This window comes from Gavia stellata, chromosome 13 (genome assembly GCF_030936135.1).
Source record: "Gavia stellata isolate bGavSte3 chromosome 13, bGavSte3.hap2, whole genome shotgun sequence".
Lineage (NCBI taxonomy): Eukaryota > Metazoa > Chordata > Aves > Gaviiformes > Gaviidae > Gavia > Gavia stellata.
This window is the reverse complement of record NC_082606.1, coordinates 851,070-867,434: the sequence shown is the minus strand read 5'-3', so window position 1 is coordinate 867,434 and position 16,365 is coordinate 851,070. Positions and strand designations below refer to the sequence as shown.

Sequence of the window (16,365 nt, the reverse complement as noted above, 5' to 3'; positions counted from 1 at the left end):
CCCTGAGTGCCGGTGGGGTTCCCATCTCTTCTGGGGGCTCCCTTGGTCTGGGGGGGTCAGGGCTGTGTCTGCCTCCACCCCAATGCAATCTGAACTGCTGAAGCCAGCGGATCATCCTCTTCGGAGCTGGAAGGAAAATGAAGACCCTGCAGCAGGAGAATGGCCATGGCATGCAGATGGGCTGGGTGTCCGCATCCCACCTGGCAGGAGAGACGTGTGCCCACTGCTCCTCATTCCACGGCAGGCCTCACCATCCCTCCTCTGCCTCTGCTTTGCTCTGAGCTCCTTGAGAAAGGGCTCGTTCTCTTCTGCTTTGGTGAACCTCCTGCTGACAGGGGGACGGTGCTGGAGTTAGGGACTGCTCTTGGTGGGCTGGGATTGCCACCAGGTAGAGCAGAATGGGAAAAGGCAAGCACTTGGTATGGATCTTGTCCTTGGGAAATGGGCCATTCTCTGTGCCTCCCTGAACCCTGCAGACTTGCTTCTTGGCATCTTTTCTGTGCCACTGTCTTTGCTCCTTCTCATTAAAGACTTTGTGCAGCATAGCTGGAGACTCGTGCTGGTTTGTTCTCCTCCTCCCTCAGTTAGCCTCTTGATCTGCAAGGAAGAGTATCGGCCTTTATGCTGAGCTTACCACCATTTCTGGATGGAGCTCGCTGAACTGAGACCAGACGATCAAAAATAAGGAAGCAGGCAAGAGAAAGGCTAAAAAGCCTCAGAGAAATGGAGCATGAGTCTGTAATCTGGTCATCACGGCCCTGTGATATCGCTCAGGGTCAATGTTGAGCCCCGCCACTGAAAGCACTTGAGAGCTGACCTCATTTCTTCTGGCAGTGTACCCAGGGGGCTTTGCATGTATGGTGAGAAAGCAGTGACTTTTCACTGCCTGTCCTGAGTACCCCCTGGCAGAGGACAGAAGTGGGCTCATGAACTGGTCTGAGATGACAACACTCTTCCATGGGTTTGTCTCCCCCCCAGGCTGCCTGTTGTCCGCTGAAGGAGAGAAGACTGGACCACTTTGATCATCTGCAGGCAAACATGGCTACAGCTGGTTGCTGTACTCCTGTGGAGGGGTGGGATGGGGAGAGGATGGTGGTACAGGGTGTAAAGGAATGCACCAGGAGACAAGGCAATGTGGCATCTCCTGAGAGTGATGTTTGTGCCAGGAAGGGAAGTGATGCACAATATGTGGTTTGTGGTGAGGATCAATGAGGTGGCAGAAAAAATCGGACATGTGGGCTCAGCTGGGTTGTGGAGGGCACCCCGTGGGCACCAGCCCCATGTTTGACCAGGCAGCACTGGAGAGGTTGAAAAGATGGAGGAGGATGGAGAGCAAATTCACTCCCGTGTGACTTTGAGACATTACATAAAGAACAGGCCTCCTTCATCCACAGCCCCAAAATGGTATGCCTGTCTTCATGAAGCACAGTGTGTACACAGTGTGTATATATTGTACCTGGCCACGGCCGCATGCTTTCCTTGCCAGGTGCAACCAGCAGCAGCAGCAGGACTAGCTCTGGGCCAGGCCAGAAATCCCTCTTTCCTGGCTCCTCTACCAGCGCCACAGTCAGAAGCCCAGCCTGCAGCCCTCCCAGCAGGCAGAAAGCACTGGTCTCAGTTGGTCTCAAGGCTGCAGGGAGGTGAGGGGAGCAGCTTGAATCCCCCAGAGAAAGCTGTGTGGTTCCTGAGCCCGAGAAGCTGTCAAGGCACCATGGAGCTGGGCTGAAGAAAATTTTCCCTGCGTTGGCCAGGAATCAAAGCCAGGTCAACTGCTTGGAAGGCAGCTATGCTCACCACTATACCACCAACACACCTGGGGGCACTAGTGCCTCCTGCTTCTGCTCCTCACAGACTGGATGGCCTCCTCCTTCCAGCTCCCCCCCCCCCCCACACTTCCTCAAGCCACTCCTAGTGCTCACCCTCTTCACTGCAACCACCTCCCACCCTTGCTCTGCATGCAGGCAGGCGCTGCCACATGTACCACCTCCTCACACCAATTCCTCAACGTCATTTTCCAAATATTCCTGCTCCAGAGCCAAAAGGGAATTGGAGCTGCTTTCATCTGGTGATGGAAATTACCTGTTTTGCCAGTGCTGGCAAAAAGATCTAGACAAACCAAAACAAACTCCCTCCTGTTGTCCTCTAACTCATCCACACCTCCCATTTATTCTCCCTTCACCCTCCTCACTTTTCCTCAGTCAGGCTCCACTTTGTCCTTTCCATGCATCTCTTGCACTCTCCCAGGCCATTCCCTCTACACAACAAGAACAACCTGCATGGAAGGTGTCGTAGTTTTTGTTTAAGGTTTCAAGGGCTCAGTTTTGGGACCGGTCTGGTTTAGATAACTTTATTGATGATCTGGATGAGGGGATCGAGTGCACTGTCAGCAAGTTTGCAGATGACACCAAGTTGGGTGGGAGTGTTGATCTGCTGGAGGGTCGGAAGGGTCTGCAGAGGGGTCTGGACAGGCTGGATCGATGGGCCAAGGCCAAGACATATCCCCAGGAGGCTGGAGGTGCTGCTGGAAGGACACCATCTTCCCTGCAGAAACGTCCCCACCCTAGTGCTCACAGCAGCCTTGGAGTCCCCCTCAGATAAATTTGAGAAGCAAAGTGGGGTCTAATAGAACACAACTACCACCATCCCTGCTTTCCTCCACATGGCTGTCTGGGGTTCCTTCAGCACCTGTGGAGCCAGCTCAAGTGGTCAAAGAGACAGTCCCCATCCAGGGCTATGGGCAGGAGATGTGGTGAGAAGGGCAGAGCAAGGCCCTTGCGCTACCCAGTGCAGGCCCACTGCCACTGAGCTTTCCAGGGAGACATTTTTCCTGTCTGGTCATGGGTGCCGGTAAGAGAAAGGGAAAGAGGCATGAACACAGTCGCTGGTGCTGGCAGTGCCAGGGAGCATCAGGCAGGGCTCTGGGATGTCCTAGCTAAAGTGCTGGGGGGAGCAGAGTGGCGCAGCGGAAGCGTGCTGGGCCCATAACCCAGAGGCTGATGGATTGAAACCATCCTCCGCTAACTGTTTTTCCCCCCACTCCTCACAGCCGCTGCCTCTCCCTTACATCCTAACAGCAAATGTTAACCTGCACTGCTGTGACTCCAGCTCTCTGGGCACCCATGGCCATGGCCCTCCCACACCCTCAGCCCTTTCTCTCTGCCACAGCAACCCTCTTTCTCCTATTGCTGTCTTAGCAGCCAGCACTCCCAAAGTGCCCCTTAGCAAGGCAGACTGGTGGGTGTGGAGCAGCAGGCAGAGAACAGCACAGCACAGAGCTCTCCCCACAAGGCAGTGGGTGTCCTGGGGACACAGGTCTTTCTCCCTTCCCATCAGGCAGCTCAATCCCCAGCTTCCCAGCCACAGGAGGGGACCTCCAGGAATCTGCAGCTGGGGAGGAGGACAAGGCTGGTGCTAGCTCAGGAGACACCAATGAGATTGACTCAACCACCTGGGGGCTTTCTCTGTCCTAGTCTGCTGCTGTGCCCACTTGCAGGTCCAGCCAGGAGCAGGGCTGAGCAGGTATTCCCAGTGGGCACTGTATTGGCTATGTGTGGCTAGGTGTTGGTAGTGGAGGGCAGAGGGGGAGCTGCTGGGTGGCCTCTGTGAGAAGAGGTAAGGGGCTGCCCTGTGCCAGACACAGCTGGTTCCAGCTGCCTCCACAACACTGAGCCATCTGCAAAACTTATGGTATCTGCAGCACCCATGCTGGAACTGGTGGATGCTCCTGAAGGCACTGCGACCTGTGGAGAAGCCACGCCAGTGAAGAATTTTCCTGACAGGCCTGAAGTGTGTGGATGAGCCCATGCTGAAACAGATTTTCCTGTTTAGAACTGCAGCGCGTAGAGAACCCATGCTGGAGTAGTCTGCGGTGAAGGACTGTAGTTGAGCCTGGTAAAAGTGGGAGGAATGGTGTTGTTTTATTTGTCTTTCATTCCTCACTACACAAAAGTACACATTTCTTCCCTTCTGGCTGCTCTGGACTAGAATTGAGTGCTGGACACACCCCCTCTGTCACTCCCACACGCATGTCCACTGAACAGCAGGTCCACTGAAGCCTGCGCCTGACAATAGATCTGTGCAGCGTGCATGCCTGGAGCCCAGGGCCTGTTTGTCCGGTGTCGTGCTGCAACCCTGGGCAGTCCCTGATGCCAGTCCGCTCTACTCACTGGCTAGTGCTGTTTGAGATTTCCTAGCCAACATTTCACACACACACAGAATCACACACACACACACACACAGAAAAAAGAGACTTCAGTCACACAGAAATGTGCAATGGAAAATACCAATCAACTTCTTGTTCTTCGTTTGACTGGAAAAGGTTTCCAGGAAGAGTTGCTCCTTCCCCTTTCCAGGGATCAAGGTGAGGCAGACCAGCTTGCAGCTCCCCAGTTCCTCTTTTGTGCCCTTCTGGAAGATGGAGTGACATTGACTTTCTTCCAGGCCTCAGGAACCTCTCCCACTTGCCATAACCTTTCAAAGACGATTGAGAGGAGCCTCTTCCAGAAGTCTGAGTGCTTTGTGAGGTGGCAGCAGGAACATGGCATGGGTATCTGCAAGTGAATCCCTGTTGCCAGGGCCAGAAGCCAGAAGATCCCTTGGGTATTGACTGTGAGGCCAACTCTGGCTCTGCAGGTGATGGACCGTTCCCAGGAATATCGCTTGCGCTAGGTGCTTGTCTTCATTCCATAGTGGATACCACTGCATGGTATAACTTTTTGTATCCAAACACGTCTTTGTCCAAAGGAAGTGGATGGCCCATCAGAGGGAGATCTGAGAACATGCGGGCGTGACAGTGTCAAAAATGGCCGTCAGGCAGTCACAAAGCAATGTGAGAACCCATGGGGAATGCCGCTGTCAAAAGTCGCCTCTTCCCGGTAGTCAGTGACGACGGCTTCCTTGCCTGACGTGTTTCTGGGTACACGGGTAGGGTTGGCTGGTCCTGACAGCCAATCCCAGGTCTGCCTGAGAGCAGGTGGGTATGATGGGGTCAAGAAATGGCTGTCAGCCAGTCATGGAGTAGTATGAAACCAACTTGGGTACAGTGTTTAATCAAATGGCAGCTCCCTGCCATAAAATGGCAGCTGAAAGAAGATGGCGCCCTCATCTATGTAGGGGAAGGTACTTCCTGGTCAGATGTACTGTTCCCGCCAGCCAATCACAACAGACCACGTGACAGGGAGAGGGGCGTGACTTTAAGGGAAATGGCACACCTGGCTGCCTGCTTGGGGGGGTTGCGTCTGAGGGGCCCATTTTGCCAGAAGTGGAGGGCAGGGCACCTGTCACTTCTAATTTGGGGTAAAAGCTCTCCCTCTCCTATTGACAGCAATCGCTGCAAGCTGTCAGTGATGTGGAGGTGACAGATTGCTGCTGGGGGATTTGCCGTGGGGAACAGGGATATGACCCACTCTGGGCCAGCTGGCATGGGGATTCACCAAAGCAATCGTCACACATCAGAAGCAGTAGCTGCACCAGGGGGATTTTAGCTAAGGAATAGTAGAGTCCTGTGTCACGAAAATTCGCCACTGGCCCATGCTGACCTAGGAGCGAGGCTACGACGCGAAGTGTAGAATTACAAGAGTAACTATGAATTCATGTGCACGAGGTGTCCCAGGCAAATTACGGGCACCCCAAATGTAGTTTTACACAGGGTACTTCTATATGCAAATATTCAGGTACAACAGAACTGGACTAATCACTAAGCCCCACATTACTGCACAGAAGCACCAGTTGTTTCTGGAATGGTCCTAAAATATGTGGAACCAGCCTGGAGAAAAGCAGCACTTTTAGAGGAATGAGGCTATGAGCTCTGTTACCCCTGGCATGTCTGAGGCTGGGCCCCTGTTTCCACTGAATTCCTCGGCATGATGACTGATATTTGCCTGGAGGTCAGGGTTTTTCCCAACTCTTCCACATCACAATGACTCCCAGGAGCTCTGTAGTTTGTAGTTTGAAAGGCATGGAATGGGCCACCCCATCATTGACTCAGGAAAAAGGGCTGTGAGCTTTTGGCTCCCTGCCCTGAGCCTCTCCACAAAGTCAGGCCATCCATGACTCTGGCCTCAGGGATGACCTTACTGAGCAAAACAAGTCAATTTGGGGGCGGTTCTCTTTCAGGGAAGGATGCGGCCATCTCTTTGATCACCATCCTATGTGTCGATTTCCTTGTTTCCAACAGGCTCTCCATCTCCCAGGCTGAGCCGAGACCCCTGGCTGGAAGAAGCATGAGGGCCTGGTAAAGTCTTCAAGTGGCTTGATGGAACTATATGGAGATCGCATGGAGAGATCACTTGAAAGAGAACTGCCTGATTCTCTGTTCTATTCTTCGACGTTATGAATCTGGCTTCATTCCCTGGGCTTGTAGGCAGAAAAAACAGTCTGTGGCAGAGCCTGATACGCTTAAGGAACGTCCTTGTGGCAGTCACCCCTGCCCGCAAGCGGCTTCAAAGAATCACAGAATGGCTAAGGTTGGAAAAGATCATCAAGTCCAACCATCAACCCAACACCACCATGCCCACTAAACATGTCCCACAATGCCATGTCCACACGTTCCTTGAACACCTCCAGTGATGCTGACTCCACCACTTCCCTGGGCAGCCTGTTCCAGTGTTTCACCACTCTCTCAGGAAAGAAATTTTTCCTAATATCCAGCCTGAACCTCCCCTGGTGCAACTTGAGGCCATTTCCTCTTGTCCTGTCGCTAGTCACTTGGGAGAAGAGACCAACACCCACCTCTCTGCAATCCCCTTTCAGGTAATTGTCAAGAGCGAGAAGGTGTCCCCTCAGCCTCCTCTTCTGCAGACTGAACAACCCCAGTTCCCTCAGCCGCTCCTCATAAGACTTGTGCTCCAGACCCCTCACCAGCTTTGTTGCCCTTCCCTGAACAAGCTCCAGCACCTCAATGACCTTCTTGTAGGGAGGGGCCCAAAACTGAACACAGGATTCAAGGTGCGGCCTCACCAGCGCTGAGTACAGGGGCACGATCACCTCCCTACTCCTGCTGGCCACACTATTTCTGACACAGGCCAGGATGCCATTGGCCTTCTTGGCCACCTGGGCACACTGCTGGCTCATATTCAGCCAGCTGTCAACCAGCACCCACAGGTCCTTTTCCTCCAGGTAGCTTTCCAGCCGCTGGAGCTAGACTGAAAGGTATCTCAGGAGGTCACTAGTCCAAATGCCTACTCAAAGCAGAGCTAGCCTCAAAGCTACAGCAGGCGGCTCAGTGCCTGAGCCCCATTGAAACTTGAGTGTGATGATACTCAGGCATGGAGAATCCCCAAGTTCTCTGGGCACCCGCTCCAGAGCTTCAGCGCTCCCTGAGAATCTCTGACTGGTCCAAAGCAGCCCCCTCAGTCTGCTTCAGGGGAGTCCAGGGGAGTGGCTGGACTGCCCTGTGGAAAGCTGGAGTAGGAGAGGCAAGGGGCTTCCGGAGCCAGGCTGAAGAAAATTTTCTCTGCGTTGGCCAGGAATGGAACCCAGGTCAACTGGCTTGGAAGGCAGCTATGCTCACCACTATACCACCAACGCACCTGTGGGCACTGCTGCCTCCTGCTCCTGCTCCTCCCAGACTGGCTGGCCTCCTCCTTCCAGACCCCTGCACACATAAATGACCTCAGCTGCTAGGCTGTGTGTGTTTTCTGTGTGTCTGAGACGTTGGCTAGGCAATCCCAAGATGAACTAGCTGCCGACTAGAGGAGATCTGTATCAGGTTTGGAGCAGGACACTGGACAAACCAGGACTGAGCTGCAGGCATGGACTCTGCACAGACCTATGGTACAGCCCAGGGTGTGCATGTGGGAGGGAAGGGGTCTGTGTCCAGCACTGGTCTCCAGCCCTAAGCAGCTAGAGGGAAAGAAAAGGACAGGGCTGTCTGTCTGTCTTGATTCATGCCTGTGTGAGTGCTGGCGGTGCTTCTGCGGGTGCTGGTAATGGTGCTGCTCCCCATCTTCGTTCATACCTGTGCTGGCTGTGCATGTACTGTGCAAGTGTACGTGTGTTTCGGTGTATGTACCTGTGCTGGTATAAACAGAGCCAAACACCCACCCAGCTGCCCACTCCTTTCCCCACATTCAGTGGGGTTCAGCGCACTGAAAACAGGATGAGAAAACTCATGGGTCAAGATAAACACAAGGACATGGCTTAGCAAAAACTGTTGTGGGCAGTGTTTGGCTTGACTTGGGGAAAAAATAATTTTTTGCTAATTGAAACAGATTCACGTAGTGAGAAACAAAAAGACAAACATAAACCACCGCCTTTCCTCTGCCCTGTCCCAGGCTCAACTTTACTCCTTCACACTGGACTCCTTTACCTGCTCAAGCGGGATGCATCTTCTCTCTGCTCTTTCCCACTTTTTTTGTTTTTTCTTCCTCTGGTGTTTTCTGTCCTTTCTGGAATATGTTTTCACAGAGAGGCCACAAACTTTGCTGCTGGCTCAGCTGTGTTGTGCAGTGGGACCACTATGGAGCTGGAACGAGCTGTGTCCCACACAGGGCAGCCCCTCTATCTCGTCTCACAGAGGCCACGCTGCAACAACCCCTAACCCTTCCACTACCGACTCCTAGCCACGTATAGCCAATACAGTGCCCATTGGGAATACCTGCTCTGCCCTGCTCCTGGCTGGACCCACAAGTGGGCAAGGCAGCAAACAGACTAGGATGGAGACAAAGCCCAGATGGTCCCCACGACACCCACTGTCTTGTGTGGAGAGCTCTGTGCTATGCTGTGCCTGCTGCTCCACACCCACCATTCTGCCTTGCTGAGGGTCACTTTGGGAGTGCTGGCTGCTAAGAGAGCAATAGGAGAAAGAAGATGGCAGTGGCAGAGAGAAGAGGAGGGCCACGTGCGAGGGTGCCCAGAGAGCTAGAGCAGGGCATGTTCAACCTTGCTGGGAGAGGCAGCAGCTGTCAGGAGCAGGGGAAAAAGGAATTAGCAGAGGATGGTTTCGATCCATCAACCTCTGGGTTATGGGCCCAGCACGCTTCCGCTGCGCCACTCTGCTCCCCCCAGCATTTTAGCTGGGACCTCCCAGAGCCCTGCCTGATGCTCCCTGGCACTGCCAGCACTCATGCCACCTTCACTTCGTCTATCCCGTGCCCTCAGCGGGACAAGAACATTGTCTCCCTGGAAAGTTCACCTTCTTTGGGCCTCTGGTGAGTAGCACAAGGGCCTTGCTTTGCCCTTCTCCCCACATCTCCGGCCCATAGCCCTGGATGGGGACTTTCTCTTTGACCACCTGAGCTGGCTCTGCAGGTGATGAAGGAAACGCCAGAATGAGGGGTCAGCCTTGTTTCTTTGCAAGGTGGAGAGGAGCTGCTGTCCAGTGAGCTCATGAGGGCTGCAACCCTGCCCATAAATGCAGCTCCCAGGGGCCTGTAGGTCTGTGCTCGGTATAAAAGTCAGAACTTTGCTGGCTGAGGAGGGAGACAAGGACACTGTAGCATAGAATTACCAAGGCAAATAATTCTCTTATTATAGCGATGCACATAGCTGTGCCCCAGCATATTGCGTGGAGGACCCCGATATAGAGGAAATCAGGGTTTATGTATATTTACAATACAGTTGTGTTGACCAAAGAAATTACTCATGTTAAGGGTTCAGCTAATCAGCTACTATTGCTCACAAAATCAGTATGTGCTTCTCCTGGGCAGGTGGTGCAGATGTATGATCAGGGGGGTCTTAATCTTCATTGTTCTAAGCTAACATCCCATTCTGGTGGAGGGGTTTCATACTAGATTCAGGTAGATTGCTGTTCTGGGCATGGTTATATAGCTGGAGTTTTCTTTGAAAGACAAATCTCGGGTTGTTTTATAGTCCGTATGGGTTGTTCTCAGCCAGTGAGAGCCAGTTTAGGTTTGGTCTTCAGGTCACGTGGACCCTGAGGTAAAAGGTCTTATTCCTAGGCAGATGTTTTTCTTCTAAGCAAGTTGTATAGCTGTTAGCGCCTTGCCTTTCACACCAGCTGCAAAGGCCTTGCCCTTCACACCAGCTGTGAAGGTCTTTCCCTGCCTGTGCTGTGCTGTGATCCCCCACAGCTCCAGACTTGTCCTCTTCCTGGCGCAGCCCTGCCCTTGCTGCTCCCTGACAGCCAAGGGTTGCCCCTGCCACCATGCAGTGTGCCAGGGAGTCAGAGAAACCCCAACCCCTCCTCTCCCTGCCTGGTATGGATCCTGCCCTGCCCAACACTGCTGGGGGTGGAGGTGGCTCCCAGCCACCCCAGGGCAGGGCTGGATGAGCTGGACTGCCTGGTGCCCTGTCTTAAATGCTGCAAGGCATCCCAGGAAGGCTCTGGGCAGCCTGAGCTGGTAGAGCCTCTCGGTGAGGCTCTTCCTGCCACTTGCCTCCTGCTCCACACCAGTCTGCCTTCATGACACCTAAAGTGAGGGGCACTTCGTGAGTGCTGGCAAGGTGTCAGATCGATGAGGTGTCTTCCCTTCACCTTCAGCAATGAGGGCCATGTTGTGCAGGCTCTCTCTGGAGATGAGCTGCTGCAGTTTCAGGTGTAGGGAAGACAGCTGCTGGGGCTGTGCTGCTTGGGAAGTCAGGTGAGATCAGGCTCAACAACCAACAAGAGTGGACCTCTTTTCATGGCTCATACTCAGCACCTGTCCATTCTCTTCCCCATCCACCCAGGAATTTCCCATCCACCCAGGAATTTCCCATTCATCCAGGAATTTCGGGGGTGGGGGTCGAGGACAAGTGCTCTAGGCAAAGGTGTTTTCATCGTCTCCCTGGGCAGCAGGCACAGTGTGGAGCTGAGTCCCACAGCTGCAGCCTGGTCAATTTTAGGGAGCCCAAAAAGGAGACTGCACCCCATAGTTGGCAGGATTCGAACCTGCGTGGGGAAACCCCAATGGATTTCTAGTCCATCGCCTTCACCACTCGGCCACAACTACCTGCTCCAGCCCTCTCTGCCCTGCTGATCACATGCCCTCTGCAATGACACCTGGCTCCCTGGGAGTTTCAGGGCCAGGCTTCACTCGAAGCTATGCAGTTGAGACCTTCATGGAGCATGACAGCCACATGGAGTCAGGTTTCCAGAGGCCTTGACAGGTGGAATCCCAGGGACTGTCTGGCTGGCCTATCCCAGAGAGTCATGGTGAGTGGAGCGAAATCCAGTTGGTGGCCGGTTTACAAGCGGAGTCCCCCAGGGCTCAGTTTTGGGGCTGCTCTTGTTTAATATCTTTATCAATGATCTGGATGAGGGGATCGAGTGCTCCCTCAGCAAGTTTGCTGACGACACCAAGTTGGGAGGGAGTGTTGATCTGCTTGAGGGTAGGAAGGCTCTGCAGAGGGATCTGGACTGGCTGGATCGATGGGCCAAGGCCAATTGTATGAGGTTAAACAAGGCTGGTTTTTGCTGGTTGATGGTTTGACTTGATGATCTTACAGGTCCCTTGAACCCTTGAACAAAAACTACGACACCTTCCATGCAGGTTGTTGTTGTTGTGGAGAGGGAATGGCCTGGGAGAGTGCAAGAGATACATGGAAAGGACAAAGTGGAGCCTGGCTGAGGAAAAGTGAGGAGGGTGAAGGGAGAATAAATGGGAGGTGTGGATGAGTTAGAGGACAACAGGAGGGAGTTTGTTTATGTGCAACAGGTTTGTCTAGATCTTTTTGCCAGCACTGGCAAAACAGGCAATTTCCATCACCAGATGAAAGCAGCTCCAATTCCCTTTGGGCTCTGGAGCAGGAATATTTGGAAAATGACGTTGAGGAATTGGTGTGAGGAGGTGGTACATGTGGCAGCGCCTGCCTGCATGCAGATCAAGGGTGGGAGGTGGTTGCAGTGAAGAGGGTGAGCACTAGGAGTGGCTTCAGGACGTGTGAGCATAGCTGCCTTCCAAGCAGTTGACCTGGCTTTGATTCCTGGCCAACGCAGGGAAAATTTTCTTCAGCCCAGCTCCATGGTGCCTTGACAGCTTCTCGGGCTCAGGAACCACACAGCTTTCTCTGGGGAATTCAAGCTGCTCCCCTCACCTCCCTGCAGCCTTGAGACCAACTGAGACCAGTGCTTTCTGCCTGCTGGGAGGGCTGCAGGCTGGGCTTCTGACTGTGGTGCTGTTAGAGGAGCCAGGAGAGAGGGATTTCTGGCCTGGCCCAGAGTTAGTCCTGCTGCTGCTGCTGGTTGCACCTGGCAAGGAAAGCATGCGGCCGTGGCCGGGTACAATATATACAAGATCAATAATGCCTAGCTGGTTGTCAAGGGACACACTGCTTCATGAAGACAGGTATACAATTTGGGGGTGTGGGTGGAGGAGGCCTGTTCTTTATGTAATGTCTCAAAGTCACACGGGAGTGAATTTGCTCTCCATCCTCCTCTATCTTTTCAATCTCTCCAGTGCTGCCTGGTCAAACATGGGCTGGTGCCCACGGGGTGCCCTCCACAACCCAGTTGAGCCCACATGTCCGATTTTTTCTGCCACCTCATTGATCCTCACCACAAACCACATATTGTGCATCACTTTCCTTCCTGGCACAAACATCACTCTCAGGAGATGCCACATTGCCTTGTCTCCTGGTGCATTCCTTTACACCCTGTACCACCATCCTCTCCCCATCCCACCCCTCCACAGGAGTACAGCAACCAGCTGTAGCCATGTTTGCCTGCAGATGATCAAAGTGGTCCAGTCTCCTCTCCTTCAGCGGACAACAGGCAGCCTGGGGGGTAACAAACCCATGAAAGAGTGTTGTCATCTCAGACCAGTTCATAAGCCCACTTCTGTCCTCTGCCAGGGGGTACTCAGGGCAGGCAGTGAAAAGTCACTGCTTTCTCACCATACATGCAAAGCCCCCTGGGTACACTGCCAGAAGAAATGAGGTCAGCTCTCAAGTGCTTTCAGTGGCGGGGCTCAACATTGACCCCGAGCCATATCACAGGGCCGTGATGACCAGATTACAGACTCATGCTCCATTTCTCTGAGGCTTTTTAGCCTTTCTCTTGCCTGCTTCCTTATTTTTGATCGTCTGGTCTCAGTTCAGCGAGCTCCATCCAGAAATGGTGGTAAGCTCAGCATAAAGGCCGATATTCTTCCTTGCAGACCAAGACGCTAACTGAGGGAGGAGGAGAACAAACCAGCACGAGTCTCCAGCTATGCTGCACAAAGTCTTTAATGAGAAGGAGCAAATGCAGTGGCACAGAACAGAGACCAAGAAACACGTCTACAGGGTTCAGGGCAAAACAGAGAATGGCCCATTTCCCATTTCCCTTCACAGGTCAATGGATCAAAACCATCCTAACTGTGTTTCCCCCCACTCCCCGCAGCCGCTGCCTCTCCCTTACTTCTTAGAGTAAGTGTTAACCTGCATTGCTGTGACTCCATCTCTCTGGGCACCCATGGCCATGGCCCTCCCACACCCTCAGCCCCTTCTCTCTGCACTCCCAAAGTGCCCCTCAGCAAGGCAGACTGGTGGGTGTGGAGCAGCAGGCAGAGAACAGCACAGCACAGAGCTCTCCCCACAAGGCAGTGGGTGTCCTGGGGACACAGGTCTTTCTCCCTTCCCATCAGGCAGCTCAATCCCCAGCTTCCCAGCCACAGGAGGGGACCTCCAGGAATCTGCAGCTGGGGAGGAGGACAAGGCTGGTGCTAGCTCAGGAGACACCAATGAGATTGACTCAACCACCTGGGGGCTTTCTCTGTCCTAGTCTGCTGCTGTGCCCACTTGCAGGTCCAGCCAGGAGCAGGGCTGAGCAGGTATTCCCAGTGGGCACTGTATTGGCTATATGTGGCTAGGTGTTGGTAGTGGAGGGCAGAGGGGGAGCTGCTGGGTGGCCTCTGTGAGAAGAGGTAAGGGGCTGCCCTGTGCCACACACAGCTGGTTCCAGCTGCCTCCACAACACTGAGCCATCTGCAAAGCTTGTGGCATCTGCAGCACCCATGCTGGAACTGGTAGATGTTCCTGAAGGCACTGCGACCTGTGGAGAAGCCACGCCAGTGAAGAATTTTCCTGACAGGCCTGAAGTGTGTGGATGAGCCCATGCTGAAACAGATTTTCCTGTTTAGAACTGCAGCACATAGAGAACCCATGCTGGAGTAGTCTGCGGTGAAGGACTGTAGTTGAGCCTGGTAAAAGTGGGAGGAATGGTGGTGTTTTATTTGTCTTTCATTCCTCACTACACAAAACTACACATGGCCTGATCCATTTCTTCCCTTCTGGCTGCTCTGGACTAGAATTGAGTGCTGGACACACCCCCTCTGTCACTCCCATACACACGTCCGCTGAACAGCAGGTCCACTGAAGCCTGCGCCTGACAGTAGATCTGTGCAGCGTGCATGCCTGGAGCCCAGGGCCTGTTTGTCCGGTGTCATGCTGCAACCCTGGGCAGTCCCTGATGCCAGTCCACTCTACTCACTGGCTAGTGCTGCTTGAGATTTCCTGGCCAACATCTTACACACACACAGAATCACACACACACACACACAGAAAAAAGGGACTTCAGTCACACAGAAATGTGCAATGGAAAATACCAATCAACTTCTTGTTCTTCGTTTGACTGGAAAAGGTTTCCAGGAAGAGTTGCTCCTTCCCCTTTCCAGGGATCAAGGTGAGGCAGACCAGCTTACAGTTCCCCAGTTCCTCCTTTGTGCCCTTCTGGAAGATGGAGTGACATTGACTTTCTTCCAGGCCTCAGGAACCTCTCCCACTTGCCATAACCTTTCAAAGACAATTGAGAGGGGTCTCTTCCAGAAGTCCTCCTTGTCTGAGTGCTTTGTGACCTGGCAGCAGGAACATGGCATGGATATCTGCAAGTGAATCCCTGCTACCTGGGCACCTGATGGGTCAGCAGTCAGAACATGGCTTGGATGTTGACTGAGAGGTCACCTCTGCCTCCACAGGATATCCCAGATGCCCAGCTGAGGACAAGGCGTTAGTCCCTCCGGGACTTGCAGTGAAAGCTTTCCTGGGACAGACTTTCCCTCCTCTTCCCAGCCCAGAAACGTCTATAGTCACTGAAAGTGAAATGCAGAGCAGTTGGTGTTCCCTGCACAAACCAGCCCTTGTGCTCTCCATGGAGCCATGGAGCACTCTCAGAGCTCTTGGCTGATGCAGATCAAACCTAGAACTAGGTGCGTTTTAAAAGTGGGATGAAACAACCAGGCTGAGAATAAGATCGAGAAGTGGGCATCCTTGAGTTGTCATTATATGGTCCACATGAAAACTTTTATTCAATGCAATTAAGAAGGAAGCCAAGAACAAAGGCATGGCTGAAAAGTCCCTTTACTGCACACAGTCTTTTCCCCATGACAGTGACTTGAGATGGACTCATGAGCAGGAAACCTACTCACAATAGCCTTGACTCCTACAGATAACCTCCACCCACCAAAAAACACACACAAAGAGAATATTAGGTCTCAGGCTCTGATTATGATTTGCATGGGGTTTATGTGAACCAAAGGGTTTTATTTAAAACAGCAACAGCTGCCAAGAATGATGCAGTCCTAGGCAACATCGGTTGGAAGGCAGCTTGCAGGTGTGTAGACCATGCTCCAGCTCAGTGCAGGGCTAACTGCACAGACTATGGAGGATCCTTGGTGCCTTGTCCAGCTGACTTTTGAAAATCCTGGTGATGGAGAATCCACCTGTTCCAGTGAAAAAGAAATCTCCAGGGGATCTTTTTCCTGATATCAAATCAACTTTTCCCTTGTTGCCAGATGTGTCTGTGGTCTCATCCTTTCCTTGAGCACCTCCAGGAAGGGACTGCCTCCGCCTTTTCTACAAACCGTGCTTCACACAGTGGAAATCTGCAATCAGTTGCCCCCTCACCTTCTCTTCTCCACACTGAACAAACCAAGATCCCTCAGCATCTCCCTCAAACACCAGTGCTCCGGCAGCCTCCGATCCCACCCTGTGCATGTCATCTCTTCCTGATAGACAAGTGCACAGGAAGACCTCTTCTGTGGCTCATACATCCTGACCACGGTCCGTCTGAAAAATGCCACCAGTGCTCGTGCAGCCTGCAGTGGGATGGTGTGGGGTTTCTCTGTCCTGGCAGGAGTGTTGGAGAGACATGCCCCAAGCCTGAGATGGATGTGTGCATGGAATGCCACCTGCTCTGCATTTCACTTTCATGCCAGTTACTAAGAGGCCCTTGTAGGCAGAAGGGCGGGAAGGAGGAGGGAAAGTCTGTCCCAGCACAGCTTTCACTGCAAATCCCGGAGGGAGCCTTCACTCCTACTCCTGGTATTTACTTCCCGTCTGTCTCCAGATCATACCCCATAACCCTGGGATCTTCTCACCAGTGCTGGCACCCTCACTGTCATCTCCTGGAGGCCCACTTGTGGACCTGGGAGGCTCAGCTGTGAGAGCCCCTGGCTGGCAGGGTGGGGACCAGGCCTCAAGCCCCTGTTCAGGTGAAAGCATACCTGT

The 16,365-nt window shown here is 53.2% G+C and overlaps 2 non-coding genes across 2 annotated transcripts; both read right to left on the bottom strand.

The window, feature by feature from the left end:
• Window positions 1-8,926: 8,926 nt before the first annotated feature.
• On the bottom strand, window positions 8,927-8,998 carry TRNAM-CAU (transfer RNA methionine (anticodon CAU)). Its single transcript has one exon. It is a non-coding gene; the product is annotated as a tRNA-Met (tRNA).
• A 1,812-nt stretch (window positions 8,999-10,810) lies between these two features.
• Window positions 10,811-10,892, bottom strand: TRNAS-AGA (transfer RNA serine (anticodon AGA)). The gene has a single exon. It is a non-coding gene; the product is annotated as a tRNA-Ser (tRNA).
• Window positions 10,893-16,365: the final 5,473 nt, after the last annotated feature.